Source organism: Oryx dammah, unplaced genomic scaffold (genome assembly GCF_014754425.2).
Source record: "Oryx dammah isolate SB20612 unplaced genomic scaffold, SCBI_Odam_1.1 HiC_scaffold_11, whole genome shotgun sequence".
Taxonomy (NCBI): Eukaryota; Metazoa; Chordata; class Mammalia; order Artiodactyla; family Bovidae; genus Oryx; species Oryx dammah.
Genome location: NW_024070195.1, coordinates 17,205,880 through 17,219,984, shown reverse-complemented (window position 1 = coordinate 17,219,984; position 14,105 = coordinate 17,205,880). Strand labels below are relative to the sequence as shown.

The following is a 14,105-nucleotide window of genomic DNA, read 5'->3' as shown; positions in this document are numbered from 1 at the left end:
AACTGAACTAAAATGCGGGATCAAGACCATCCCCAAGGAAAAGAAATGAAAAAAAGCAAAATGGCTGTCTGGGGAGGCCTTACAAATAGCTGTGAAAAGAAGAGAAGCAAAAAGCCAAGGAGAAAAGGAAAGATATAAGCATCTGAATGCAGAGTTCCAAAGAATAGCAAGAAGAGATAAGAAAGCCTTCTTGAGCAATCAATGCAAAGAAATAGAGGAAAACAACAGAATAGGAAAGACTAGAGATCTCTTCAAGTAAATTGGAGATACCAAGGGAATATTTCATGCAACAATGGGCTCAATAAAGGACAGAAATGGTATGGAACTAACAGAAGCAGAAGATAGTTACTCTAAAAGAAGAGAGAATGGTATCTCACTTCTCAAATAAATGTATTTTTAAATCCATCTTTCTGATCTACTCAGTGTCTATGTGACCAGTTGGTCAATTGTCCAGAATCCACAGTGGTGGACAGATGCACACCAGTATTTCTGCCATTCAATAGTTCAGAGTGTTTATGATACATGGGTTTCCTGTGAGTGGCTTAATTTTCTTCAGATGGTGTTTGCAGAGTGAGGGAAACAGAGAGGCTGTGGTGACTACTGCAGATGGGGAGCTATGGGGAGCCCTCCCCAATGTGAGGCTACAGTAAGAAGTGTGTGGCCAGAATGGACCCTGCATGACCACGCTGTGGAAATCCATTTCCATGGTTTTTAAGCCTGTGATATTTTGTTATAGCAACCCAGAAGGACTAAGACAGCATCCTAACAATCTTTAGACAGTTCAGTAAACCTCATGCTATTTATACAAAGTTCGAAGTATTTATATTGTCTGGTGTAACACTGTGATAGTTGGCTGACAGTTCGTAGCTGGCTTTCATAAAGAATCCTGAGAATTCAGTCTTGTTGGTAGCATGACCAGAACCATGAACAATTGACTAATTTTTTGATTCTAATAATGTGACATAGAATAACTGGCTGTGATTCTTAAGTAATCTCTTAATGATCTTCTTTGTAATGCCAGCTTCTGTTATTTGTGACTAATTTTTTGTGTGTGTATGTGGTTTACTTATTTATTTATTTATTTTTACTTTACAATATCGTATTGGTTTTGCCATACATCAACATGAATCTGACACACGTGTTCCCCATCCTGAACCCCTCTCCTTCCTCCCTCCCCGTACCATCCCTCTAGGTCGTCTTAGTGCACCAGCCCCAAACATCCAGTATCATGCATCAAACCTGGACTGATGATTCATTTCTAATTTTAATAGGAGCTTCATTCTCTCAGTTGTAGGGGTAGATTTTCTTTTGATTTTCTATTAAGTGAAAATAAGATATGTTGACAAATTTCTCTCTTAGAGTTTGACATCTCTATGGAGTCTTTTTTTTTTTTTTAAGAGGAGACCCATTTCACAGAACATGCATTAAAAAGCTGTAAATTTCAAATAAGCTTGCTATGGGATAGATCATTATGACCATCTCAGACCTGGATGGCATGGATGTGGATTTAGCACTCAATATGTAGGCACACCAGGAACATGTTATAAAGGTCCATTTTAAGAAAATCCCTGTGCAGGCAGTGGAACAGGTTATAAAATGCAGAATGACGCACATCTTCATCGCTGGACATCATTGATAGGAGTCCTGACCAGTAAACATGAGCCTTCAACATCTTCCGCATTGCTGGAATAATCATCTGAATATCCAAAAGATAATGACTTATGTGTTTTATTAGGATTTGCTTATCTTTGTTCCTTCTAAATATCAAATTAAGATTTGGGGATGACATATGAATATAAAACTATCTAGATATGGAATTTGGACCAGCCTGTGAGAAAACTATTAGTAATCTAAAAAGTAGAAACATAACTCAAGTTTAGTTTTAACTTTCTCTTTTCTTCCTTCCTACTCTCATCCTTTGATTTGATGAGAACAGAGAAAGAAGACAAGCAGAATTTCAATAGCAGATGTCCTGGGTTACCTTGAAGAAAATGCTGATCTTGGAAATTCTGTTCTCTAGTTCTCTTACTCTTGAAAATATTTCAACCACCAGTGTCCAAGAAGAGGCAAGCTTTTGGGGGAATTATGTGCTACGCAGGGAAGGCTGCACATGTCAAAAATTGCAGTGAAATTCTGATTCCTTTACAGTAGAGTCTATCACTATGAATGGCTAGACTCCGTTTTATGTAGTAGCAATCTAGAATACAGAAGTCATGAATCTTTTTGTTACAAAATGAGATCTTTCCAAACTCCTTATGCATTACAGAGGTCACCTCTTTCATTCATGAAAAAAGCAAGAAAGCCCTCTGCAGGATGCTCACCTGGCAGAAATGCCTCTCTATGAATTCTTGAAGTTCTTCTACTTTTTTCACGTTCTCGTTGGCACTTGATAGGATAGCTTCTGAGACTTCTTTCATACTCTGCAGGTCTGTGACTAGAAGATTCCGAGGTCTATTCCAGGAATACAGTAAAATGAGTATCCACTTGCTAAGATCTTCAATCTAAGCAACCAGAAGAAACAGTCTCATTAAAATAATCATAATTTTTGGTAACATGTGATCTTTGCTCAGAGCAGCTGACCTAAAAAACTCTTGGTTATTCCTATGTGTATGCAGAGATTTTAGAGGGTATTGAAAGTTGGAAAAATATAAAATGTAAGTTATTAGTTCACACTTTGCTTTATTAAAAAATCTAGTTTATTTTAGGAAGTAATTCTTCTAATGCATTAGAATTTTTAACATGAAGAATTTTCTTTTTTTCCCCTGAAATTCTACCACCACTCAGTGAGTTCTTTTATGTCATGTATTTTCGTGAGAGAAATCTAAGTATTTATGGCAAGTCAGTATGTGCCTGCAGTACCTTAGCCGTGAAAGAGGGATTCCACCTGTGCCCATATCATTGTCACCCAGTGATTCATTCGTATTAATGAATCAGATGAGTCCTTCGTATTGATTTTTGATCGGTAATTGTTTTATGATATTACAACAAAGAGACAAGGAAGAAGACATGACATTCCTAAACAGGCTTCTCTCCTCAGCTGATCCCAACACCAGCCTCCTGCTGAATATCAGAACAGTCTGCTTTGTTGACATGTCTCCGGGCAGAAAATGGCACAGTGTTGTCTTTAGTGACAGCATCAGTGGGATTCACAATGGAGGGTTTTCCCGTCTAGTTCACTACTACTAGCAGAATTGAGCCTGAAAATCCCGGGGGCTGAAGATCTCTAGTTCATATGCTTGATTTCTATACAGTCATGAACTGTTTTACTGATAAAAACAGAGAACTGAATAGATTAAATGTAGTAATGCACATAAAATGCTCAGTAAAATGTATGGTCATGTATTAACTCTCAGTAAACTTTAAATTTAAGCTTATTGAAAAATCCCTCCTCTTTTTTCTCTTTGACTTTTTCCTTTACTTGATCATCCTCTTTATTAATGAGCTTGACAGAGGAAAAGAATGCTGGTTTCGTTAAGAAAGTTGTAGAGAGAGAAGATAGTATTTTAAGGGGGGATGCATGTGAAAATATTTTAAATAATGTTAGGAGGAACGATAATACAGGAAATCAGAAAAAAAATATAACTGTGAAAATTTGGAGCTGCCATAAATGATTGAGGCTTGATATGTAAACTTTGTTGTCCACAGAACAGAAGCAATTGTTGAGGCCATGTGAAGCAAGGCAATGTTTTATAGGCCATTGTGGGGGAGACTTACAAATTAAGAATAAAAGGTGACAGAGGAGTCATTGAGAATGACAAATGAAGGAGGTGTCAGAGAAGTACAAGCAGAATCAGGAGAGCCTTGAAAGGCAGATGCGGGGGCTCTGGTGGTGCAGTATAGGACTCCCACGTAGAACTCACTAGTAACAGGGAGTATGCAAAACTGGGGTTTGTTTCTTACATATTCATGAATTTTGCAATCTTATATTTTACACATGGAAGTTCCCATTCATTTCCTGTTTTCATACAGAATAATAGCTGCAATCCTGTGTCTAATGCATTGGTTGAACTAAAGTTGTCTGCATGGACGATCTATAGATCTGTTATTTATGTTGCTACTACAGATCTTTAGTCATCCCTTGATTTCGCTCATGCTTCATCAACTGCATAATATAATTTCTCTTCAGTTGCTTACTGTTCCTCCACCTTTTTCTGCATGTACATTTACCATTACCTCTAATAATCTGAAGCCTGGTTACCTACATACTGTCTCATTTGATATGGTGAAAAACCCAGGTGAAAGACTCACATCCGTCTCTTCGTCTTCTTCTCTTTCTTTGGGAGTATTGAGGGAATCGGTATGGCAGCTATTGGTGGCATTGATATACTACAGTTTGCCCTTGGCATATTTTTCATCCTGAAAGTGATCAGGCAATTAATTAAGGTTTTTGGGTATTAAATAGATGAACCCATTACCAGAACATTAACATGTTTGACAGTCGAGTAATTTTTTTAACAGGAGGCATCACAAAATTTGAAAGTTATTCTTCTCCTACATTTTCTCTACATTGTCTCTATAAAAATGATTTTACATATAACTTTTCTAAGTTCAACCTTTTCCCTTCTCTATTTTATTATTATATTATTTTTTAGTACTTGACTCAAATATAGTACTTTTGTACCAATACTTGGTGCTTCCCAGGTGACGGTAGTGGTAAAGAACATTCCTGCCAATGCAGGACATATAAGAAGACTCAGGTTTGACCCTAGGTGAGGAGCATCCCTTGCAAGAGGGTATAGCAACATATTACAGTATTCTTGCCTGGCCAATCCTATGGACAGAGGAGCCTGTTGGGCTACAGTCAGTACGGTTGCAAAGAGTTGGACACAAGTGAAGTGACTTAGAATGCATGCATGCACCTCTATTTAACCATTTAGTCTCTTATTTACTGTGGATTAGAGCCAATATATTCCCTCATAAGATGTTATACAGTTATGACTTTGACTTATCTCTGAATCCGCACACCAAAAAGCTTAGTGTTCATCCCAGGTACAGAATACATTGTTGTTTATGGTGACAAAATGGTACGGCAGAAATACATGATATAAAGTTATAGGAAATACTAAGCAATGGACTGAGAATAATAAGAGTAGAAAAATCTAGCTAACAAATTGATAGAGAAAAACTAATCTTTAGCGAAGGTTATGAACATTTCAAGAGATTACTTGGAAGATATGGAAAAAAATGGGTAGTCAAAATGGAGGATGAAACAAAAACTATTGAGTAAAAAGAACTACGTGAATTTAATAGAAACCTTTAGCACCGCTTTTTACTAGCTGTCTGCTCCACTGTGTGCTCCTTGATTGACCTAAAAGAATGAATATACAACTTTCAAATACCTTCCTCAAAGCGACTAACTGTTTCGAATTGTAAACTCCCCTTCTACTGTAGCTCTAAAGCTATTCACTGCAAATCTTAAAAGAATAATTTGTAGCATTAAAAAAACTACCAGAGTTCGTTTTTGCGACCAGGATTCAGCTTTGTTTAACATGTTCCATCCTCCAAGTTCACTGCAGAGCAGTTCTCATTTATTGGCTATTTACTCTGAGTCTGGAGTAGAAAGCCCAGAGAGACACTGAAGGACCAGAAAATCAACATGCTTCCTTTTCCTCAGTCCCACCTAAAAGTGCTTTATGGTAGTATTGTGGACTGAATGTGTGTTCTTCAAATTCATGTGTTTGAGCCCTAACTGCCAAAGTACTGTCTTTTGAAAAGGGTTCTGAATTTTGGGACCCCACGGACTACAGCCCACCAGACTAATCTGTTAATGGGATTTCTCAGGCAAGAATACTGGAGTGGCTTGCCATTCCCTTCTCCAGGGAATCTTCCAGACTCAGGGATAGAACCCAGGTCTCTCTCTCACATTGAGGGCAGATTCTTTACCATCTGAGCCACCAGTGAAACCCATTAAGGTTAAATGAGCTCTTAGGGTGGAACACTGAACCAATACGTTTAGTGTCTTCATGAAGTGAAACACCAGAGAATTCTCTCTGTTTCTCTGTGTCTCTGTGTCTTTTATTCTCTCTCTCTTCCCCACCCACCCTCCCTGTGTGAGGACACATGGAGAAGCCAGCCTGGGAAGAAAGAATGCTTACCAGAACCTTACCTTGCTGGCACCCTGATCTGAGACTTCTAGCCCCCAGAACTGTGAGAAAATAAACTTCTGTTGTTTATTCTACTGAGCCTATTGTATTCTTTATGGCATTCTTGGCTGACAAATAGAAACTCATTTATTTCAGAAATTTACAAAAGAAAATGAATGAAAGGAAATTGAAAATGTTATTGCACTTCTTAGGAATCTTTGAGATTTCACTAAACGGATCCTTTATTCATATTCCACATCTTATGAGCTGATGGCTTCTTTGACCTAGAGACTGTGTTATTTGAAGTTTGGCTGATGCACCCTTCTTGTTGAAAGGACAGTATAGTACAGTCATTTATGCGAGGGTTCCATCTGGGAGCCTGGCAGGCTACAGTCCATGGGGTCGCAAGAGTTGGAAACGACTTAGCAACTAAACCACCACCACCATAGTACTTACCAACTCAGTGAACATTATTCTGGAATGATTATAGATGCTATAGGACAGATTCATGTCATTGAGAAAGAGGTCTGTAAGGGATTCCTGGGGGATGTCAAACACATCAGGACAGCAGCACGGAAATGGTTTGCCTTGGCACAGGAGCAGATTTGACATGACCAGCAGCAGGACAGGCAGGAACCTGTTTAAATAAAAACATGAGCCATTCTGAGATGATCTAGTCAGCTGAGGTTATCAAATCCATCCTGTGGAGGGAAGCTTTCTCTTTCCCTGTTGCTCTGAGCAGGAGTTGCTGCTGTAGTACCTGGGGTGGGGAAGAAAGAGTGCTTTCTGTGTAAATTTAGATGGATGATGATATTTGCACAGATAGATGGAGAAGTAGGTTACTCCCTGTATTTTTGTATTGCTCTCAGAAGTACTTCTGTGTTCTGCAAACATTTGGAACTTAATTCTGAGCCAGAGTGTTTAGGCCATTCTTTTAAGACAGTCTAATGTTGGGATTCTGCAGACTCTGGCAGGGAGGCCCTCTAGGAGTTTGTAATTCTTTCACTCTACATTGACTAATGCTTGAATTTTAGACACTGAAGTGACAAGAAAAGTCCAGTTGTTCTGTGTGGTTTACCATCACACTGGGGTAAGAGTAAACACATGACTGACTGATCACTACTACTGAGTACAAAGAGAATACTAAGAGAAAAAGGATACCGTACCTTGGATCTGCTCATGCATGTCTTTGATACTTTCCCAAAAGCTTTAGAACATCTCAAAATTTGTGTTTCACAGTAATCCTGTGAGATAGCCTTAATCTCACTATGATCATCAAGTTCTGCTAATGAAGATGTGATGACTTGGAGAGGGCAAGTAATTTTTCCCAGGTCCCTTTATTAGCAGATACAGGTGACTGGGCACCAGTACAGTCATCTGTTCACTTCCTGATGTCACATCACACATGCCTGTGAGCTCTCTGTCTGCATGTGTGTAACCAGGACCACAGCAGGAGCTGTGATGACTCTGCTTAAAGAGAAAAATATTTTGTCTTTGACTGCAAAACAACAGTGACCCTAGAACAATGGTTTTATCCGCTTGTTCCGCTCTGTCTATAAAACACTCACGGTTAATGTCTTTGACAGTTATCAGTATGGGGGCCTGGTTCTCCTGGCTAGCCTTTCTTCTAGGCATCTTGACAGCTCTTCTACTTCTATGCATCTTTATTCTTCTCGTTACATTTGTTTCTTCGTGAAAATAGCAAATAAATCTCCAAATGGTAATACAAGAATATTACCTGGACAGCACCCAAGACAACATCATTGGCTCTGCAAACAAGGCCTGCCCTTTCCTGACTTTGACTTTTTAGGGACAAAATTTATCTGTCTGGTCGGGAGTACATCCTGACAACCCATGGGGCTTAGTTTTTGAACCATCTCCAAGTATTTCCTCTTTGACAGCAGAACTAGACCTTCATGCTTCCGTGATGTATTGTAATATTTCAGAAATTATTCCTGGCCCTACTTTTGGCCAACAGAAGCATAAAATCATAGACCCTTGCAAGTGTGATTTTAATATTTCCTTTCCTGTTCATCCATCAAAGTAAACCAAATTAAAGACTGAAGTGAACAAGAACTGAGTTTGGACAAGAGAACTGATAAAATAGAAATTTTATCCTCCTGAATGAGAGGATCTGAGATCTGAACATGATTCTTTTTCCAATTTACCAAAAAAATGGTGATATAATTAACGATAAGATATCAACATTTACTAGGTTTTCTCTGCTCTTAGTTTAAAGGGGCATGGTATCTAAGAATAAAATGGTTATTTAAAATTAGGTGATAAAAATAAAAGAAGTGGTTCTCCAAAGGAAGACATATAATTTGCAGAAATTTGGAACTATATCTTTCATCAACTAAAGAGCTTATTTTGACAGGCAAGGAGAATAATAGCTTGTATAACATAGATGTATTTGTGTGCATATATTTGTGCATTTATACATGTCTTATGTCTAAATATATGCTTAATTCCTTCATGGAACTTTGGACCTTATAAAATTCGATTTTATAAGAGATGGTAAATATAGCAGAATACCCTAATTCCTAATGTAATTGATCATTTATTTGTAGGTGACTATGGGATTTTTTTTCTGTTAAATTGTTGTTCATGTATTTGCTTTGGTAGTACATATATTAATAAGTTGGTGATTCACATGGCTTCTGCTCAAGGATAACACACAAATTTGTGAAGCCTTCCATATTTTTCTGTAACAGCTTTGAGGAGTGGGATGGGAAGGAAGGTGGGAGGAGGTTCAAGAGCAAGGAGACATAGGTATACCTAAGGCTAATTCATGTTGATGTTTCGCAGAAAGCAGTACAATATTGTAGAGCAATTCCCCTTCAGTTAAACATCAATAAATTCAATTATTAAAACTGTTATTGGGGATCATATAACAGGTTCAGATATCCATTGTATGACTAAAGAGGGTCTGACTAGAAACTGATGGTATCAATTATCATTGGTTAGTGATTCATTAACTTTATAGTTGAATGAGAAAAGTAAACTAAAAAACACTATTGTCTGTGATTCCGTGTCATAGCAAGCTACAATCCTTGTCTGCATTCCCTTTTAGGTGGTATAGTGCCCAAACTTTGAAACTGAGGCTGTTTCCAGAAGCACACAGTCTTGGGTCCTGCCCAGGTGTGTTTGTTCCTGATGCTGGAGACTTCTGTTCGCTGGTCAATAAGGCCAAAATTTTCTCACCTGAGCATTCTCTGGGTCTATCACATGCACAAGTTTTTATATTTTGCTTTTCTAATTTGATTCTCTTATTCTTTTGATCAGACTAACAAGTCCCTTTATGATTTATTTTTCAGACCCTTTTGGCTTTGATCTTTCTCATGTTCATTAGTGTATTTGCTTCCATGTCTGCTTCTCTTGAGTATTTTCAGCATCTACATAAACCCTACCCTATTCTCTTACTGTCTGGATTTTGGCATTTAGCATCAGCATATTTTTATGAACTTCATTTTCCTTCTGATGCTGTTTCTAATACAGAGTTTAAGCTGGTTGGCTCACATCTGGCTTGTTTGTGTTGTCTCCAAATAATTCGAGAACTCTACTTTCTTTCTAGGCAGTACTTCCCCTTGTTTTGATACCATTGCTAATTTTCTGTGATTTTGCTTCCTACCTCATAAGCTTTGTTTTTCTCAATCTACTGTAACTTGAGTACTATGTGCCTCTATACTGGTATTACTATTTTAAATAAATATCCACTAGTATAGGAGAGAATTAAAGGGAGTAAAATTGCAATAGTATTAGTAATAATACATTCCCCCCAAATATAATCCAGTAATGCTCCCAGTTTTACTGACTTTCTATCCATGTATTACTGAAGACCGCTACTCATATTTCCTTACTAGGTGTTTCAATTTTGAAATAAAATGTAGAAAACAATGGAGTGGAAAATTCTGAAAATCACCTTGGAGTTTAGATGCCTCAAGAATAAGTATGTAATTATTAGTTTGTTATAGTTAATAAGGCTATTCTGAGCACATATAGCTCAGTGTAGGGTGATAGCTATAGAATGAAGGATGTATACTGTGAATTGCAATCACCAAACAGGTGATTGGAGATAAAGAATGCAATGCCAGGAAGACACAGGCTTTTGTTCTAGAAGGAAAAACTTACAGTGTCTCTCATCTACAGTTTACTCTTCAGATTTTTCAAAACACTTACTCTTCCTTTGCTCATTTAATAATTTGGGTTGTTTGATTTCTTTCAATACTGAGTTGCATGAGTCTCTTATGTATACTTGGATATGAAGCCCTTACCAAATATGTGCTTTGCAAATATATATTTTTTCATTCCATAGGTTGTCATTTCATTTTATTGATGGCTTCTTTTACTATGCAGAAGTTTTTGAGTTTGATGTGGTCTCACTAGTTTATTTTTGCAGTTCTTCCCTTGGCTTTTGATGACTGAGTTGTTTGAGCTGCTTGTATTTTGGAAAGCAATCCTTTATCATTTGTTTTATTTGCTATTATCTTCTTCAGTTCTTACCAAAAGACACAGACTGGCTGAATGGATACAAAAACAAGACTGATATATATGCTGCCTACAAGAGACCCACTTCAGTTCTAGAGACACATACAGACTGAAAGTGAGAGTATGGAAAAAGATATTCCATGCAAATGGAAATCAAAAGAAAGTTGGATTGGCAATTCTTGTATCAGAACAGGATGCTTGGGGCTGGTGCACTGGGATGACCCAGAGAGATGGTATGGGGAGAGAGGTGGGAGGAGGGTTCAGGATTGGGAACACATGTACAGTCGTGGTGGATTCATTTTGATGTATGCCAAAACCAATACAATATTGTAAAGTAAATAAATAAATAAATAAAATAAAATCTGAAAAAAAGCAAAAATAGACCTTAAAATCAAAACTATTATAAGAGATTAAGAAGGACACTACCAGATGATCAAGGGATCAGTCCAAGAAAAAGAGATAACAATTTTAACTATTTATGTACCCTACATAAGAGCACCTCAATACATAAGGTAAACACTAACTGACAAAAAAGAAGAAATTGACAGTAACACAATAATAGTAGGGCATGTTAACACCACACCTGTACCAATGGACAGATCAACAAAACAGAAAATTAATAAGGAAACATAAGCCTAAAAGGAAATATTAGAGCAAACAGACCTCATTGATATCTTCAGCACATTCCATCCAAATGCAGAATACACTTTCTTTTCAAGTGCACATGGGACATTCTCCTCATCTTGGGTCACAAATCAAACCTCAGTAAATTTAAGTAAATTGAAATTATATCAAGAATTTTCTCTGACCACAGCACTATGATACTGCTACTGCTACTGCTGCTAAGTCGCTTCACTCGTGTCTGACTCTGTGCGACCCCATAGGCGGCAGCCCACCAGGCTCCTCTGTCCCTGGGATTCTCCAGGCAAGAACACTGGAGCTGGTTGCCATTGCCTTCTCCTATGCATGAAAGTGAAAAGTGAAAGTGAACTCGCTTAGTCGTGTCTGACTCTTGGGAACCCCGTGGACTGCAGCCCACCATGCTCCTACATCCAAGGGATTTTCCAGGCAAGAGTACTCTCATACTAGATATCGATTATAGGAAAAAGAAAAAAAAGAACTTTAAAGAACACAAACACATGGTGATTAAGCAACACATTACTAAATAATGAACAGATTATTACAGAAATAAGAGAAATCAAAACATTCCTAGAAACAAAGAACAATAAAAACTTGATGATCAAAAACCTAGAGGATGCAACAAAAGCAGTTCTAAGAGGGACGTTTATAGAAATATAAATCCTACATCAGGAAACACATTGAATAGACAACCTAACTTTGCATATCTTTAACTCTTTTTAAATTTCTCTTATCAATGTCTTAAAGGTTTTGTATAAAATCTTTCAACACCTTGCTTAAGTTTATTTCTTTCTTTTTTCTGGTTTGATTTTCTTTAAAAAATAAATTTATTTATTTTAATTGGGGGTTCATTACTTTACAATATTGTATTGGTGTTTTATCTTTTTGAGATGCAATAGTAAACGAAATCGTTTTCTTTATTGCACTGTCTGATAGTTTGTGGTTAATATATAGGTAGGCAACTGAGTTTCATATATTGGAATATAGTAAACATAATATATGCTACATCTTTAAAGAATAGACATTTTCCCACAAATAAGACATATAGACGATCAAAAGGTATATGACAAGATGCTCAGCATCACTAATAATCACAGGAAATGCAGATCAAAAGCACAAGAGATATCACTTCTTACCTGTTTGAATGTCTAGTACCAAAAATGTAAGAAATGACAAACATTATTGAGGATGAGGAGAAAAAGGAGTGCTTATGTACTGTTGGTAGGTATGTATACGAGTGCAACTCCTATGGAAACATACTGTGGAGGTTATTCAAGAAATTTAAAAGAGAACGTTTGTGTGATCCATTATCCCACTTCTGGATATGTAGTCAAAGGAAATGAAATCATTGTCTCAAAGAGAGATCTGTATTCCCATGTTCATTGCAGTGTTATTCACAGTAGCCTTGGTATAGGCACAACGTGAGTATCTTTCAACAGGTGAATGGATTAAAACAATGTGACGTGACATATATAGGTAAATATTATTTAGCCATTAAAATTAGAAAGAAATCCTTCCATTTGTGGCAACATGGGTGAAACTGGAGGGTATTACACTAAGTAAACTAAGTCAGAGAAAGACAAATACCATATGATCTCAACTATAAGGAGTTTCAAAAAAAAAAAGGAACTCAGAGTAGAAAAATGATTGCCAAAGCCTGGAAGGTAGGACAAATCGGGAGAGATTTTTAGAAGGTTACATATTTTCATGTATAAAAAATTAATAAGGTGAGGATCTAACTTTGAGCTTCATGATCTAATCATGAGATTGAACAAGCTCTGAGAGTCAGGGATGAACAAGGAAGCCTGGCGTGCTGCAGTCCCTGGGGTCACAAAGAGTGGGACACGATTGAATGACTGACTGAACACTTACCTGTGTTCTCCTCAAAAGGTAAAAGTAAAATATGTGTGGTGATGGCAATGTTTCTTAATAGAAAGGGAAACCCATTTCTAATGCAAGCACAAATGTAGGTGGACAAGATGACAGAAGGGTAGGTGGAAGTGGGGTACACCTTTCTCCACTGATGCATCAAGAACGTCTAAAGATGCAGCAGTTCTCACAGAAGACCAGGTGAGTACTGGCAGGACTCCCTGAAAATTGAGAAGGAATATCCAGATCCATATAGAACTTGGTAGCACAAAGGAAAGAAGGGACAAGGAGGAAGGGAAAAGAAGGAGGAGAGCAGGGGACCAGCCTGCACCTGGGGATGAGGGAGCTGAAGCTCAGGGGAGAGATCCCTGCGTCCATGGCCATCCACTGGGACGGGGGAGAAATTTGAAGCAGTTGGGGAGTGAACTCACTAATCTGAATGGAGTGAGAACCACATAGACAAGCCATGCTGCAGCTTTTCATACCTCGGACAAGGCTGTAAGTCCACTGGTGTCCATGGAAGCTGGGAGCTGGAGCCATGGGGATTGCAGAATGATCCCAGGGTGAGGACTCCTGTTGACCGTGGGGAGTCAGCCTGATGGGATGGGATGGAGGAAATCTGCTGCATGGGATGCTTCTTAAGGAAAGCCAGGAGGCCATAAAAGAGGGTTCAACTGCCTGTGGAGTAGCTGTCTCTTTCTCCATGCTGGTACCTGTAGGGTGAGCAATAGAGAAAGACTTCAGTGAGGGTGGTCCTTGATTGCCTGATGCACTAAGCAATGGAGAATTTTGAATGTCTATATACCCAACCCTACCCTATTCTCTGTCTAAATTATGGGTTTTAGCATTGTAATGTTTTCATGAACTTAAATTTCTTCTGGTAGAGTTTCTGGTTTACAAATTAAGCTAATTCTTCACATCTGGCTCGATCTTGGTGTTTCAAGAAACTTTGAGAACCTTCCTCCTTTCAAGGCAATACTGCCCTTTATTTTACCATCATTGCTGACTTCCCATACTTTCACATCT

At 37.9% G+C, this 14,105-nt stretch overlaps 1 pseudogene; it reads right to left on the bottom strand.

Moving 5' to 3' along the window:
- Window positions 1-1,410: 1,410 nt before the first annotated feature.
- Window positions 1,411-13,619, bottom strand: LOC120870298 (annotated as a pseudogene).
- Between the last annotated feature and the right edge of the window lie 486 nt (window positions 13,620-14,105).